This window comes from Camellia sinensis, chromosome 7 (assembly GCF_055761805.1).
Source record: "Camellia sinensis isolate YWXY chromosome 7, ASM5576180v1, whole genome shotgun sequence".
Lineage (NCBI taxonomy): Eukaryota > Viridiplantae > Streptophyta > Magnoliopsida > Ericales > Theaceae > Camellia > Camellia sinensis.
This window is the reverse complement of record NC_138967.1, coordinates 169,640,627-169,656,078: the sequence shown is the minus strand read 5'-3', so window position 1 is coordinate 169,656,078 and position 15,452 is coordinate 169,640,627. Positions and strand designations below refer to the sequence as shown.

General features: G+C 33.5%; 1 long non-coding RNA gene across 1 annotated transcript; it reads left to right on the top strand.

Moving 5' to 3' along the window:
- The first annotated feature begins 537 nt into the window (after nucleotides 1-537).
- LOC145794847 (uncharacterized) lies at nucleotides 538-1,548 on the top strand. The gene is made up of 2 exons (XR_014334796.1): nucleotides 538-1,236; nucleotides 1,348-1,548. It is a non-coding gene; the product is annotated as an uncharacterized LOC145794847 (long non-coding RNA).
- The last annotated feature ends 13,904 nt before the right edge of the window (nucleotides 1,549-15,452 follow it).

Sequence of the window (15,452 nt, the reverse complement as noted above, 5' to 3'; positions counted from 1 at the left end):
AACTGGTTCATTCCATATCTTGTATAGTTCTTCATCAAGCTCAATTACTATATTTCCCATTTTGAAGAACTTTACCAGCAAATGCTTGCAAAGGCTTTATATTCATGATGTTTATCTGAAATATATATTTATGAATTAAAAAGGTTGACTGAAATATATATTCATGATTAGGAAATTTCAGATAAAAAGCAACGAAAAGTGCAGTGTATTGAATCAACTCCTACATCTACTCAATCTATTACATAGAACTTGGCCTGAACAATCTGTCATTAAATCATGAGAGAGAGAGAGAGAGAGAGAGAGAGCCAACCCATTTTCTTTGTAGAGAATTTCTGTCCAGAGAAATTCTCTGAGATTTTGGCCACTGTGTAAATTTTCTCTGAGAAATTCTCTGGGAGGTTTCTCTGGACAGAAAATTCTCTGGTCATATTTGCCACTTACCAAAGTTCTCTGGTGGTATGAAACTTTTAAAAAATTACATAATTTAAAGCACTTTTTGTCTATTGAATTGGTGGTTTGCTGTTGTTTTTTCTGGTTTTCTATGTACTAATGTCATGTATATTTGCTATAGGCAAGGGTGAGTGCTAGTGTTGTGGTCTATGCTCAACTTTCAAAGCTTGATGGGGTTCTGGGAAGGTTCCATGCCTTACATTGCTTGGAAATGTTTAGGGTGGCAAAATGGTTTTTCCACTGGTGTGTATTAATGTGTTTCATGAAATTTCATATTGAATGTTCTGAGCTATGATATTGTTGCAGAAAATGTGTCGGTGGAAGCATATGGAAGGGAGAGAAATTTGAAATTTCTCTGGAGAGTCCATGAAAGGCCAAGGAGGCCAGAGAAATTTTAAATTTCTCTGGAGAGGTAATTTTGTGGGAAGGCCAGTGAAGTCAGAGAAATTTGGAAATTTCTCTGGAGTGTTGAGTCCAGGAGGGCAGAGAAATTTACAGTGGGAGGTTTAGGGAAGGTCAACTGAGGCTTGAAAACGTTTCTGGAAAGTACTTGGCAGACTGCAACGAAGCTTCAACATCCAAATTGGGATCCAACTGTACCGAAGCTGCAAGGTTGTGGTCTGTTTTGGAGCTCACGCCCCAAGAATTGCTCAAATTTCTCTGGATTCAACCCAGAGAAATTTGAATTTTCTTTGGATTCAACCCAGAGAAAATTCAAATTTCTCTGGGTTCATTTTGACAACTCTAAATTGCCTCTTGTTGATCCAACTCTACCGAAGCTGCAAGGTTGTTGTCTATTATACATATAAAAATTAGGCTAGAGTGGCAATTTTTCTGATTACTCTCTCTCTTATGCTGTTGTTTGGTATATCTAACATGAAATTTTTGGTTTTTCAGGTGATGTTGAAGCTTCTTTGAGTTGGTGTCCCAGTGTTTTTTGAATTCATTGATCTTCTTTTCAATTGTTTGGGCTTGATTTTCTTGGCTGGTTTTGTTTTTTAATTTCTTCTTCATTCATCCGTGAATTAATAGTTGTAAATGCTACCGACACCGCCAATCTATAAATATAACTATCCTTTCTTGTTGCAGTACACAAAACATAAAGGTCAGAACGTTGAGTTCACAGGTTTCATTGAGTTTTCACAGGTTTGATGGTGTCTAAGATGAAAATATTGCACTGAAGAGAGGAAGAGAATTTCTCTGGATTGAATTTTCTCTGGTTGAATTTTCTCTGGATTGAATTTTCTCTGGTTGAATTTTCTCTGGACTGAAATTTCTCTGGACTGAAATTTCTCTGGATTGATGTTGAGGGATCTTAGATATCATGAAAATAGTTGATGTCCTTTATACTATAAAATCATAATATCAAGGACCTTAAAAAAAATACCCCTTTATAACCAAGCTTAAAAAGGCAATTGATTTGACCATGTGACTTTGTATTCACACCCAAATAAACAAAAGAGAAAGACTATGTAATGTAATGTAATATAATATAATATAATAATGTTAATACCTAAGTTCTAGCAACCAAATATATATAATTAAATTACCATTCAACAACCCTGCAACACATACAAATAGTTGAATGAGACTGTAGCACGTTAAAGCAGTAAAACTTTTTTATATACATATATATTTCAAATTTCTTTTTGAGTATAAAAATTACATGTTTAATTTTTGTTTTTATTTTATTTTATTTTTTCTGATTCTTTTAGAAGGATCTTAAAAAAAGAAAAAATTAATTTAAGATCCTTCCCCAACTTTTGATAGGAGGAGAGATCCACAATAATATGTTTTGATGGCTAAGGTCCCTTTACCTTATTTTAGGTTATAAAATACTTAATTTACCTTTCTTTATAACATAAGTTTGTTTGGATTTTGACAAGTTGAATATTGTATTGCTGACTTCACGGTAGAGATTTTGAAAATTGACTTCGCAGTGGAGATTTCATCGGAGATTTCGTAGGGATTTTACAAGTGTTGCAGTGGACTTGACGATAGAGATTGTTATGATTGTGTAGGTGTTACAATGTGTTGATCACGTAGGTTTTTCGGTGGAGTTGAATCAGGTATGTTTTCGATGGAGATTCCACATGGATTTTGATTTTTGTTTTAAATTTTATGTAAGGATTCTGATTTCATATTAGTTTTTCGAGTGTATTTTTACATGAGGTTTTTGTTTTCAGTTTTGATCAATTTAAAAGAGAGGCTAGCTCAGTGAAGTTGTTCATGATTTTTAGAGTTGATTTTTCATTCTCTATTATTGATCAATTTTAGAGAGAGGCCAGCTTGATAGAGTTGATTTTTATTTTTGGAATTCATTTTTCATTCTCTGTTTTTTGATCAATTTCAAAGAGTGTTGACAGTATAGTTGATTTTGATATTTGGAGTTCATTTTTCGTGCCCTGTTTTTCATCAGCATGCTGATCAATAATAAGTTTTGTTTTTTATTTTTTCAAACCAAAGAAATTTTTTTACACCAGAGAAATTTCATCCTCTGCACTTTTGTACTATAGTCCAGAGAAAATTATAAGTTTGTTATTATAATCCAACGAAAATCACAGAGAAAATTATAAGTTCATATGAACATATTATTAAAAATTTCTAATGCAGATAGAATCTGAAAAGGTGAATGTAAGTTCTTAAATTTTTCTGGACTTTTATTTGTACTTCAGAGAAAATTATAAGTTTGTTATTCACTTTTAGTTTGTAGTTCAGAGAAAATTATAAGTTTGTAGATAGTGAATATAAGTTTTTGTTTCTCTGAGTAAAAGTTATTTTTTGTGTTTTTTCTTTCAGTTTAGATGGACAGTGCTGTATTTTTTGTTATCTTGAAGGTGTATATAAGTTTGTAAATTTATCTGGATTTTGATATGAGTGCAATATTACAGAATGACGCAAAGAAAATTGTAAGCTTGTAGTTCAGTGAAAATCACAGAGAAACTTATAAAAGATGGAGGGTTTGTGAAGTAAAAAAAAAAAAGTTAAATAAGTTTTATAAATAATAAAAAGAAACGAAGTAGTCCTTCAAAAACTAGTTATGAAATAATGGTTGGAAAATTTTAATTGAAATCCGATTGGTATTAATAAAAAGAGAGACCCACACACTATATGAATCAAAACATAAATAACTTAGAAAGGTAATATGAAATAAATTTTTAATTATATATGTATAAATAAAATATTATTTTCACCTCTTACCTCATAATATTTAATTTGAAAATAATTAGAAAATCAAACATGAACTGAATTTATAACCAAGCTTAAAAAGGCAATTGATTTGACCATGTGACTTTGTATTCACACCCAAATAAACAAAAGAGAAAGACTATATAATGTAATGTAATATAATATAATATAATAATGTTAATACCTAAGTTCTAACCACCAAATATATATAATTAAATTACCATTCAACAACCCTGCGCCAAATACAAATAGTTGAATGAGACTGTAGCACGTTAAACCAGTTAAATTTTTTTATATACATATATATTTCAAATTTCTTTTTGAGTATAAAAATTACATGTTTTATTTTTTGTTTTTATTTTATTTTATTTTTTCCCGTTCTTTTAGAAGGATCTTAAAAAAAGAAAAAATTAATCTAAGATCCTTCCCCAACTTTTGATAGGAGGAGAGATCCACAATAATATGTTTTGATGGCTAAGGTCCCTTTACCTTATTTTAGGTTATAAAATACCTAATTTACCCTTCTTTATAACATAAGTTTGTTTGGATTTTGACAAATTGAATATTCTATTGCTGACTTCACGGTAGAGATTTTGAAAGCTGACTTCACGGTGGAGATTTCATCGGAGATTTCGTAGGGATTTTGCAAGTGTTGCAGTGGACTTGACGATAGAGATTGTTATGATCGTGTAGGTGTTACAGTGTGTTGATTACGTAGGTTTTTCGATGGAGTTGAATCAGGTATGTTTTCGATGGAGATTCCACATGGATTTTGATTTTTGTTTTAAATTTTATGTAAGGATTCTGATTTCATATTAGTTTTTCGAGTGTATTTTTGCATTAGATTTTTGTTTTCAGTTTTGATCAATTTAAAAGAGAGGCTAGCTCAGTGAAATTTTTCATGATTTTTAGAGTTGATTTTTCATTCTCTATTATTGATCAATTTTAGAGAGAGGCCAGCTTGATAAAGTTGATTTTTATTTTTGGAATTCATTTTTCATTCTCTGTTTTTTGATCAATTTCAAAGAGTGTTGACAGTATAGTTGATTTTGATATTTGGAGTTCATTTTTCGTGCTCTGTTTTTCATCAGCATACTGATCAATGATAAGTTTTGTTTTCTATTTTTTCAAACCAGAGAAATTTTTTTACACCAAAGAAATTTCATTCTCTGCACTTTTGTACTATAGTCTAGAGAAAATTATAAGTTTGTTATTATAATCCAACGAAAATCACAGAGAAAATTATAAGTTCATATGAACATATTATTAAAAGTTTCTAATGCAGATAGAATCTGAGAAGGTGAATGTAAGTTCTTAAATTTTTCTGGACTTTTATTTGTACTTCAGAGAAAATTATAAGTTTGTTATTCACTTTTAGTTTGTAGTTCAAAGAAAATTATAAGTTTGTAGATAGTGAATATAAGTTTTTGTGTCTCTGAGCAAAAGTTATTTTTTGTGTTTTTTCTTTCAGTTTAGATGGACAGTGCTGTATTTTTTGTTATCTTAAAGGTGTATATAAGTTTGTAAATTTATCTAGATTTTGATATGAGTGCAATATTGCAGAATGACGCAGAGAAAATTGTAAGCTTGTAGTTCAGTGAAAATCACAGAGAAACTTATAATTTCATAACAGATTTATGTGATTTTTGTCTATGATTATGTTTAATAGTTAGTAGTAAATTTCTCTGTGATTCTCTCTGGATTTATTAAGTTTTCTGTGATTTTGTTTTTGTTATCTCGAAGGTGAATATAAGTTTGTAAATGTCTTTGAACTTTTATTTGAGTCTAGAGAAAATTATAAGCTTATTATTATAATGCAGAGAAAATTATAATTATTAGAAATTTCTCTGGACTTTTATATTGTTCTTGTGAAGTATTTTTATGTTGAACAAATTATTTTTCTTGTTTTTTCTTTCAATTTCGATGGACAGTGCAGTATTGTTGCTGTGCAAATATGGGAATGATACTATTGTCATTAATGTTTCATGCGAATTGAATTTTGAGGAATTGGTTGGCATTTTGTGTAAAATATGGGAGAATTTGAAACCTAAGACGATGTGTATTTCATATTCTATTGTGGGCCATCTGAATTGTATGGTTCGAAATAATATTGATTTTTTTGAATATGTTGAGGGTTGTCTGTGTGCGTGGTGTTGATATAGTTGATATTTCAGTTACCAGGTGTAGTACTTCTGATCAAGAGGATGAAGTGAGATCTAATTGGGTAGATGTTGTATATGGTGCATGTAATAGGCTGGTGGATATTGAAAGAAATTCACTCTCTAAGTTTTGTTCTCACCAAGAAAATGTGTTATTATCAGCTGGTTGGCGAAATAATATTACGAGTGTTGGACAAAAGTTTGAGGGTGGTGTGGTTGAGTTCTGTATTGTTTTATGCAAGTATGCTATTGAGGTTGGTTTTCAGTTTACGTATGTTAAAAATGACAAGCTGAGGGTTACGGCAGAATGTACATATAAGGAATCAAAGGGATGTATGTGGCATGTATATGCTTCAGTTGAAAAAACAAATGGGTTCTTTTACATAAGAACTTTGAACAATGAACATACGCGTGATGTGGCGGTTCGTACTAGTAAACATGCTAGGATGACTTCCAACTTAGTTTCTAGGCTGATACTTGAAGAGGTAAGTGCAAAACCTTTAACTCGTCCGGTGAATGTTGTCAAAGAAATGAAAGACAAATATGGGGTCTCAATTAGTTATAACTGTGGTTGGTTAGGGGTTGAAAAAGAAAAATATAATACACATGGGGATTCTTGTTTGTTATTCGATCAATTATGATAGTATTTTGATGAGGTATTGAAGAACAATCCATGTAGTTGTTTTGAGTTAGATTTTGAAGATAACAAGCATTTTAAAAGAGTGTTTATGGCTTTTCATGCATGCATTGCTGGTTTCAAATATTGTCGGTCATTGGTGTTTCTTGATAGAACATTTTTGAAAGGACGATACAAAGAAGTTATGCTTGCTGCGACGAGGAAAGATGGGAATGAAGGTAATTGTAAATATACCTAATTTTATCTAAGTTTGTGAATTTTCTATACATGCAGGAATTGAGTGAATTTGATTTTTCTCTGACACTTTGAATTTTCTCTAGTTTTGGCCACTGTGTGAATTTTCTTTGGTTGTGGTCATTGTGTGAATTTTCTCTAAATGTTGTCATTGTGTGAATTTTATCTGTAGTTGGTTACTAAGTCTCTAGATATTGTCATTGTGTAAATTTTTTCTGTAATGGGTCACTAAGTCAATTTTCTCTGGATGTTGCCAATGTGTGAATTTTATCTATAGTTAGTCACTAAGTGAATTTTCTCTAGATATTGTCATTGTGTAAATTTTCTCCGTAGTTGGTTACTAAGTCAATTTTCTCTGGATGTTGCCAATGTGTGAATTTTCTCTGGAGTTGGTCACTAAGTAAATTTTCTCTGGAGGTTGCCATTGTGTGAATTTTCTCTGGATGTTGGCAGTGTCAAATTTCTCTGGTTGTTTATTATTCTAATTTTCTCTGTATGTGTATATCTAATATGCTTGTTCCTATTTGTTTTGTAGGTTTTTTTCCTATAGCTTTTGTTGCTGTTGATGCTAAGAATAAAGACAATTGGTGTTGGTTCCTTGAACATTTATGTGAAGTATTGAGAACGGAAAGGGTGATAAGTTTCATATCAGATTGACATTGTGGTATTGTAGAAGGAATTACTAGGTTTTTCCCTAATTGCTTTCATGGATTTTGTCTTGAACATCTAAAGAGAAATTTGAGAGATAAGTTGTCATGTAGAAACACAAATTTGGTTAGAGAGACGATTGTGTCCAAGTTTTCAGAATGTGCATATGCGCCAACAAATGCATCATTTCATTTCAAGTTAAATGAATTAAAAAGTGAGGGAGGAGACATTATGAGTGTTTTCTTGAGAAGTTTACCATATGAAAATTGGAGTGAAACATATTTTGAGGGGAAACGTTATGGTGAGATGTATTCAAATGTTGCTGAGTCATTCAATTCATGGATACGAGAAGCTCAGCACTTGCCAATAACAAATTTGATGGACATGATACGGTTGCAAATCATGAATATGAGGTCTGATAGGAGGCTACTCTCTAGTAAATGGAATAAAGTTCTCTGTCCACGTATGGATAGTGTATTGGAGAAGGCTTTCTTGAATGGGAGGACATGGAATGTGAGTTTATCATCTGATAATGTCTGTGAAATGCATTGTTTTCCTTCGGTTATGGTTGATCTTGGGTTGAGAACTTGTTCATGTCGAAAATGAGAAATAAATTGGTATCCAAGTCAACATGCTATTACTGTAATTTTAGGAGTGGAAAGAATTTGAATTCATTTGTTGAACCATTTTTTTATGCTGATATGTATCGTCAAGCATACTCATTTTCGATTGACCCAGTTCCACCTGTTGAAAAACCTGTGTGTAGTATTGATGATGCTATGATTTTACCTTCATTGAGTAAGAGACCAGCTGTGAGGCCAAAGAAGAACATAATTGCTTCTACTGGAGAGTTTAAAAGTGTGATTAAGTGTAGTCGTTGTGAGAGTATTGGTCGCCATAATAAGAGGACATGCAAGGAACCTTTGTTAAATAGTTGAGGATAATACATTTTATTGATTGAATAATACATTTGATGATTACTTTGTGTATTTTGTTTTGTGAAATGTATTTTTTGGACAATGTATATAATAATACCAGTCAAATTCATCCATAAAAATTTTCCAATAGCAGTGAAAATGTGCATTGTGTTTGTTGATACATACTATAGGCAGCGTGTTTATAATACCAGTCAAATTCATCCAGAGAAATTTGCCTATAGTAGCGAAAATTATCTGTGCATTGTGTTTTGAAGTTTCAAGTTCATCCAGAAAAATTTTCTAATAGCAGAGAAAATTACTATGTGCATTGTTTTTTGAATTTGATGATTGTTTTGTACCAACACAGTGCATTACAGATTGCATGATCATATAGGCACCCTCTTTGGTACGATGCGAGTTAAATTTCTCTGTGAATTTCTGGTAACTTCATACCAGTCAAATTCATCCATAGAAATTTGCCAATAGAAAAGAAATTTACTATGAGCATTGTGTTTGTTGAAATGTGCATTGTGCTTTATGAGGTCCAATTCATCCAGAGAAATTTGCTAATAGCATTGAAAATTATAGTGTGCATTGTGTTTGTTGAAACATACTATGGGCAGTGTGTTTATAATACCAGTCAATTTCATCCAGAGAAATTTGCCACTAGCAAAGAAAATTATCTGTGCATTGTGTTTTGAAGCTTCAAATTCATCTAGTGAAATTTGCCAATAGTAGAGAAAATTACTGTACGCTTTGTGTTTTTTGAATTTGATGATTGTTTTATACCAACACATAGCTTTACAGATTACATGATCATATAGGCATCCCTTTGGCACGATACGAGTTGAATTTCTCTGTGAATTCTAGTAACATCATACCAAAGAAATTTCTGCAGACAATTTTTTCTGTGTGGATTGTGTTGACAATCACAATAAAAAAAAAATATTTAACCATTGATAGCTATGAAATTTACATTAGTCAAAAATAGATATATACATACATGTCAAACGTCATCATTCCTTTAATGTATGAAAAAACAAATTGAATGGTTTATCCTAATTACATTGTGCACATTGTCTTCCTTTCACTAGTGTGCTTTCACTATTATACTTTTGGTTCTTCTTCTGGTGGTATTTGAATTGGCTCTGTCCATGATCGGCCAACTTCGATCACAAATCTCTCTATGATTTCTGACCTCATCAACCTTACGTCTTATGTGGACAGTTTTGAGCTGATAGCTTCATGGTTGCTATATTGTCTTATTATGTAGCATACAAAAAGGCCACAATCCACACTGCATACAAATTATAGGTATAGTTAGTTTTAAGAAACATTCAAATTAGATTATCTTATTTATAGATGTTGTATGAAACTTACGAATCACTGTCTTATTGTGGAGCATTGTTGACATATTCAAAGTCGTAATTTGTGTTTTGTGAGTCTATCAATTTGAAAGAGGGTTGTGATTGTGCCTCTCTTTCAAGGCAAGCTTTCAAAAAATTCACTATGGGTCCGTTTGGTAATGTTTGCGTTTTCAGTTTATATTTACAAAAATTTTATAAACTGGTTTTTGTTTATTTTTAGAAAAATATAAACTACAAACGCGCTTGGTAATTGACAAAATGTTTAAAAAAATTTAAAAATATAAAAAGAGTGAGAAATGGCAAGTGGTGACAAGTGGTAGCGGAAGACGATGGTGGAAAGTGGTGATGGTGGGTGGGTGGTGGTGGTGGTGGTGGTGGGTGGGTGGGTGACGGTGGCGGGTGGTGGGTGGTAGCGAGTAGGTGGTGGTGGCGGTGGCGGGTGGCTGGTGGTGGCGGCAGGTGGGTGGCGAATGACGGGTGGTGGTGTGTGGTGGCGGGTGGTGGTGGTGGCGGGCGGGTGGGTGGGTGGGTGATGGTGGCGGGTGGTAGCGAGTAGGTGGTGGTGGTGGCGGGTGGTGGGTGGTGGTGGCAAGTGGATGGTGGATGGCGGGTGGTGGTGGGTGGTGATAGTGGGTGGGTGACGGTGGCGGGTGGTGGGTGGTAGTGAGTGGGTGGTGGTGGTGGTAGCGGGTGGTGGTATCAGGTGGTTGGCGGATGGCGGGTGGTGGCGAGTAGTGTTGGTGGTGGGTGGGTGGGTGACGATGGCGGGTGGTGGGTGGTAGCGAGTGGGTGGTGGTGGTGGGTGTTGGTGGTAGTGGGTGGTGGTGGTAGGTGGGTGGCGGATGAGTGGTGGGTAATGGTGATAGTGGTGGTGGTGGTGGTGGTGGTGGTGGGTGGTGGTGGCGGGTGGGTGGCAAGTGGTTGGTTGTGGCTAGTGGTGGATGGTGGTGGCAGATGGGTAGTGAGTGGTGGTGGCAGATGGGTAGTGAGTGGTGGTGGCGGGTGGTGGATGGTAGTGGCTGATGGGTGGTGAGTGGTGGTGGCGGGCGGTGGATGGTAGTGGCGGGTGGCGGGTGGCGGGTGGTGGTGGCAGGTGGTAGTGGGGGGTGGGTGGTGGTGGCGGAAGACGGTGATGGAAAATGGTGGCGGGTGGTGGCTATTGTTGGGTGGTAAAAAAAAAAAAAACTCAAAACTCAAAACGGAAACACATTTTTTGAGTTTACACTTTTTGGCCAAATTTATAAATTAAGACCACTAATTTATAAATCAAAAATTTACCAAACAAATTTTTATTTGAGTTTTTTTAATTTTTGTAAATATAAACAGAAAACTGAAAACGTAAGTGTTACCAAACGGCATCTATATAATCTTGCAGCAAAAAAATAATTTTTAAATAATAGAAAAATTTACAGACAAATTAATGGAATTCTATAAAAATTATCATCACATAAACATTATCATGGATTAGAGAAATTTGCACTCGTTACCAATTGTTTTACATCTTTGATATATTTGTCTTGTGCATCATCCCTCCTTGGCCTTAGTGAGTTATAGAACCTCCATAAATTGTCTTGTTTGTCCAAGACTAGCAAGGTCCAGTGATTTCTATATATTGACTTCTCATTACCCCCAGTATTTATTGGGAAATGAAGGAACTTAGTTCCTCCACACTGTTTCAAGATGCTTGTCAAATAATGAGACTCAAAAAGTTTGATTTTTCGTCATCTCGATGAAGTTCTGCAGTTAGAGAAAATCAAAAAATGGTTATGTTATGAGAAAGTTGAAATGACAGGAATTTCAGAAATATACACACAGAGAAATTTTAAATGCACATAACTAGCCAGAGAAAATTAGGGTAATGACACAACTGGCTTCAAGAAGTATCTTAACAAGAGAAAGTCGTAAGTAAATTCTAGAGAAAATCAAATAAAAGGGTAGTAATATACTAAGCTCATGCATGTGAAAAAAAATGAAGTTAGTTGTTGTCTTTTTCTCCCTGGTCAGCAAATAGGATCTCTCCATAGCCATTAATGACCTGAAAAATATCATTTATAATTGTAACATTGGTTTATAAAGGCTGATGGAACATTGTAGAGAAATTTTGATGAAAGACTTACATTATTGGCAATTTCTTTTTCCTTTATTAGGTTTCCAATATTTTCGAAGGTAATGAGATTCAACTCACTTGTCTAGATTAAAGCCCTACAAGATGACAAAGAAGGGATTTAATAGTTGTTAAGGCAATATAAACTAGTATATTGTTGTTTGTTATCTTCTATTTTATTTGTTGTACTTACTCGAGTCCAGACACATTTAATATGTGTTGCAAGATATCTTTTACATGTTCTTTTATCAATTTTGAAACCGATAGAGTTTGTGGAAAAACCTAAGATGTTTTTATACTTGTTGGTTGAGGCAAGACGTACGCATCGGCATCAAGTACTTCTTTGTCTTTGGTGGTTTGCTTTGCAGCTTGCTTTGAACCTCTAGCCACCTTCGCAACTTTGAGATATTAAAATTCTGGATCATGCTGTTTTTCTTTTCTTTCTTTTGCCTTTAAATTATTTATCATTGATATAGGATCTTTTTTCACTATAGACAGTGAAAATATTAGTAAAAGTGAAATTTCTCTGAAGTAACAGATGATATTTCAATATGTAAATTTATTTGATTCAATATTTTCCAGTTACCATAGACTTTTGTTTTTGTTTTGGTTGTTCTTTGTGTGCTACTTGTTCTTGCTGGGCTGTTGGTTGTTGTTCCAATTCTATTCCAACTATACACAGTGAAAATCAAACAAGCCCCAAAAATCAAATAAGCAAATAGACAGAGAAAATCAAATAAGCAAAAGAAATCAATAGAAATAAGCAGCAGAAACTAATGTGGTCAGAGAAATTTAACTTCCAGAGAAAATTACCATTGACAGATAAAATTATAATAAATAGAAATTTCTCTGAGTTATGTTGACACACGGACATAACTTTTTGTGGCTCAAGATTTTCACTGACCTTGTGGTTGAACTTGTGTTGGTGTTCGGTAAGGTTGTGTTGCTAGTTGGACAGATAGTTCTTGAACCTCCAACATTCTTAGTTTCATTTGGTTTGTGTTGTCTCTTTCTTGAAGTTATGAGTTATGTGATGTTAAAGTTCTTATTGCAATCTCCTTTTCTTCAAGTAATTCATTCCAATTTTTCTCTTCTTCTATTTTGGATTTAGAAAGTGCCTTTAGTCTTTGATGTAGATTAGCAATTTGAGCATCCTTTGATTCCTCAGATTCTTGAGGTTGATGCATTGTTGAGCCACAAATGCTATCATGATGTTGGTTCATCAGCTCATTATGTTCTTCTTCATTACTCTTCTCATTGTTTTTTTCTTGTTCTTTAGATTGAGTGCCTTTATCTTCTTCTTCATTGTCTTATTCTTTCTGTTCATTTTCTTCTTTGTTTTCTACTTCTATTTCTTCATTTTCTTCTCTAGTTGCCGCTTCTCCACTGCTTGCTTGATCTTCTTCTCCATTGTTGGCTTCTTGTTCTTCTATGTTGCCTTCTCCTTCTTCAGATGAATCTTCTAATGTCTCCTTGAATTTGACAATTGCCTTTTTGATTCTTTCTTCTTTTTTTTACCAAGACAAAACTCGTCTGATGGATTTTTAACTAGCTCCTTGTTATCTATCTATAATAGGAGGCTCTTTTATTAAAGAAATGTTACAAAGGAGAAACAATGTTAATTAAAGAAATAAGGCACATAAGTTATGGGCTAGAGAAAATTGCACATAAGGAGAAACAATTTTATGGGCCAGAGAAAATTATGAAACAACCAACATAATTCAGATATCAGAGAAAATCAATCAGGGCATATAAGTTAATGTGTTACAATTGTGGTCAGAGAAATTTGGATTGTAGAGAAAATTGGTTACAATGACAAAAATAAACTAATGGTAATCAAACAAAAAACATAAATTGATAGTTCAGAGAAAATTGATCTTAATCAATCAAGGCACAAGAAGGGAAGCAAACCAGTGGTTAAAGAAATTTTAGAATTTCACTAAGATTTCAGTGGTAACAGAAATCTAACCTGTCGAGGTGCAAGAGAGTGGACTGGTGTCTTTTGCAGCTGTTTGGTCAAGCTTTGCAGGTTTCACTTGGCACATCTTGGGAAGTCAGTTGTGTTACTGTCTTCTGAGTCAATAATATTTGCATGTTCACATAGCCAATACTGTGATGGAAATTAAAGTAATTAAATTTTGCTAAACACACAAATTGCAAGTATGATAACTGCAAATTTGAATGGAAATTATACTTACCAGCAATGCAATGACACACCCCATAACTTTTTCTGGAGTTTTGTTCAATGCTATGATAGAATCAATCAATGTTGATGTGATTGTTTCTGGCCAATTATAATGTTTCATTGATTCAAGAGGTTCTACATATTTTATAAAAACTCACCCTATTGAATTCCCACTTGTTGCAAAAAAATAAAGTGAGACACAAGTACAATGAAACAATGATTGTTACATCTTTGAAATCAATTGGTTGCTTGCCTTTCATTGCTTTGACTAAGGAATTTTTAAGAACAGGATCAGTGAGCCTTGTGTCCTTTGGGAATCTTCTCCTTAGGAATGTAGATTTTGACTTTTTAGAGTATCTTAATGACATGACTCTTTTACCTCCTTGCAAACCAAAAATCAAGGTCATGTCATTGGTTGTGAAGGTCAAGTTCTTTTTACCAACTGTGAATGCTTTTGTTTTTTCATTGTAACGTTGGATTATTGCAACTATATCATCATCATCAGATTTCCTAGATTTCCTTGTATCCATCATTCCAGTGGTTAGAGCTTGGATCAAATACCAGAATGGGGTCTTTTGAAGCTCTACAAGTTAGTTTGAATTGAATATAAGTTTTTGAAAAAAGGAGACAACAGATGAAAGGTTGGATCGGTATTGAATGCTGTAATGAGCTCTCTTTCTTTGGAGTTTAACAGGTTTTTTTCCCATTGAGCTTGAGTCTTTTGAAGTTGGGGTATTCATCTTGATGCTAGTTGCTTCATCACCTTGGACTTGTGTGTTTTGGCAAGAAGTTTGTGGTGTTTTGCTGCTTTTTGATCTTAGATCATAAGAAGATTGAGAGAGTTTCTGTTTCTTGCTCGGTGTTTCATGTGTTTTGTTACTTTTACGTTTTGTCATTTCTAGACAATGATGAAAACATAAAGATGTCAACATTAAATCCTATAGAAAATTGAACATGCCAGAGAAAATTAGACATGTCAGAGAAAATTACACATAAGGGAGAAAACTAAGGTGGTTAGGAAAAATTATAAATGTCAGAGAAAATTAGACACTAAAAATTAAATATCAGAGTACTAATTGTTTTCCCGTGGAATACATCTAGCCATAGGAAATTTCCATTCCTAGAGAAAATCAACAAAGCAACATAAATATGCCAGAGAAATTTTCAATAATTGTTAAAATTACATATAGAAGTAAAATATAGCCAGAGAAAATTCAAAAAAGAAACATATATCTAACAAGCACAGAAAATGAATGACAGAGAAAAGTAAACATAGCAAGCCAAAGAAAATTTCTATTCGACAATTAGCAAGATAAAATAAACAAACTAACGAAAACATGCCACTGAAAATTACACAACATTGAAACCAAGAATTGAACAAAATAAGCATATCAGAGAAAATTACACATTCCAAAGAAAATTTCCAGTCCATAGTATTAAAATGCCAGAGAAATTTACATACACAATTAGAGAAAATTAAACATGATAGACAATGGAGAAAAGTGATGTGGCTAGAGAAAATTATAAATGCCAGAGAAACTTAGACACATACAAAAGAGTAA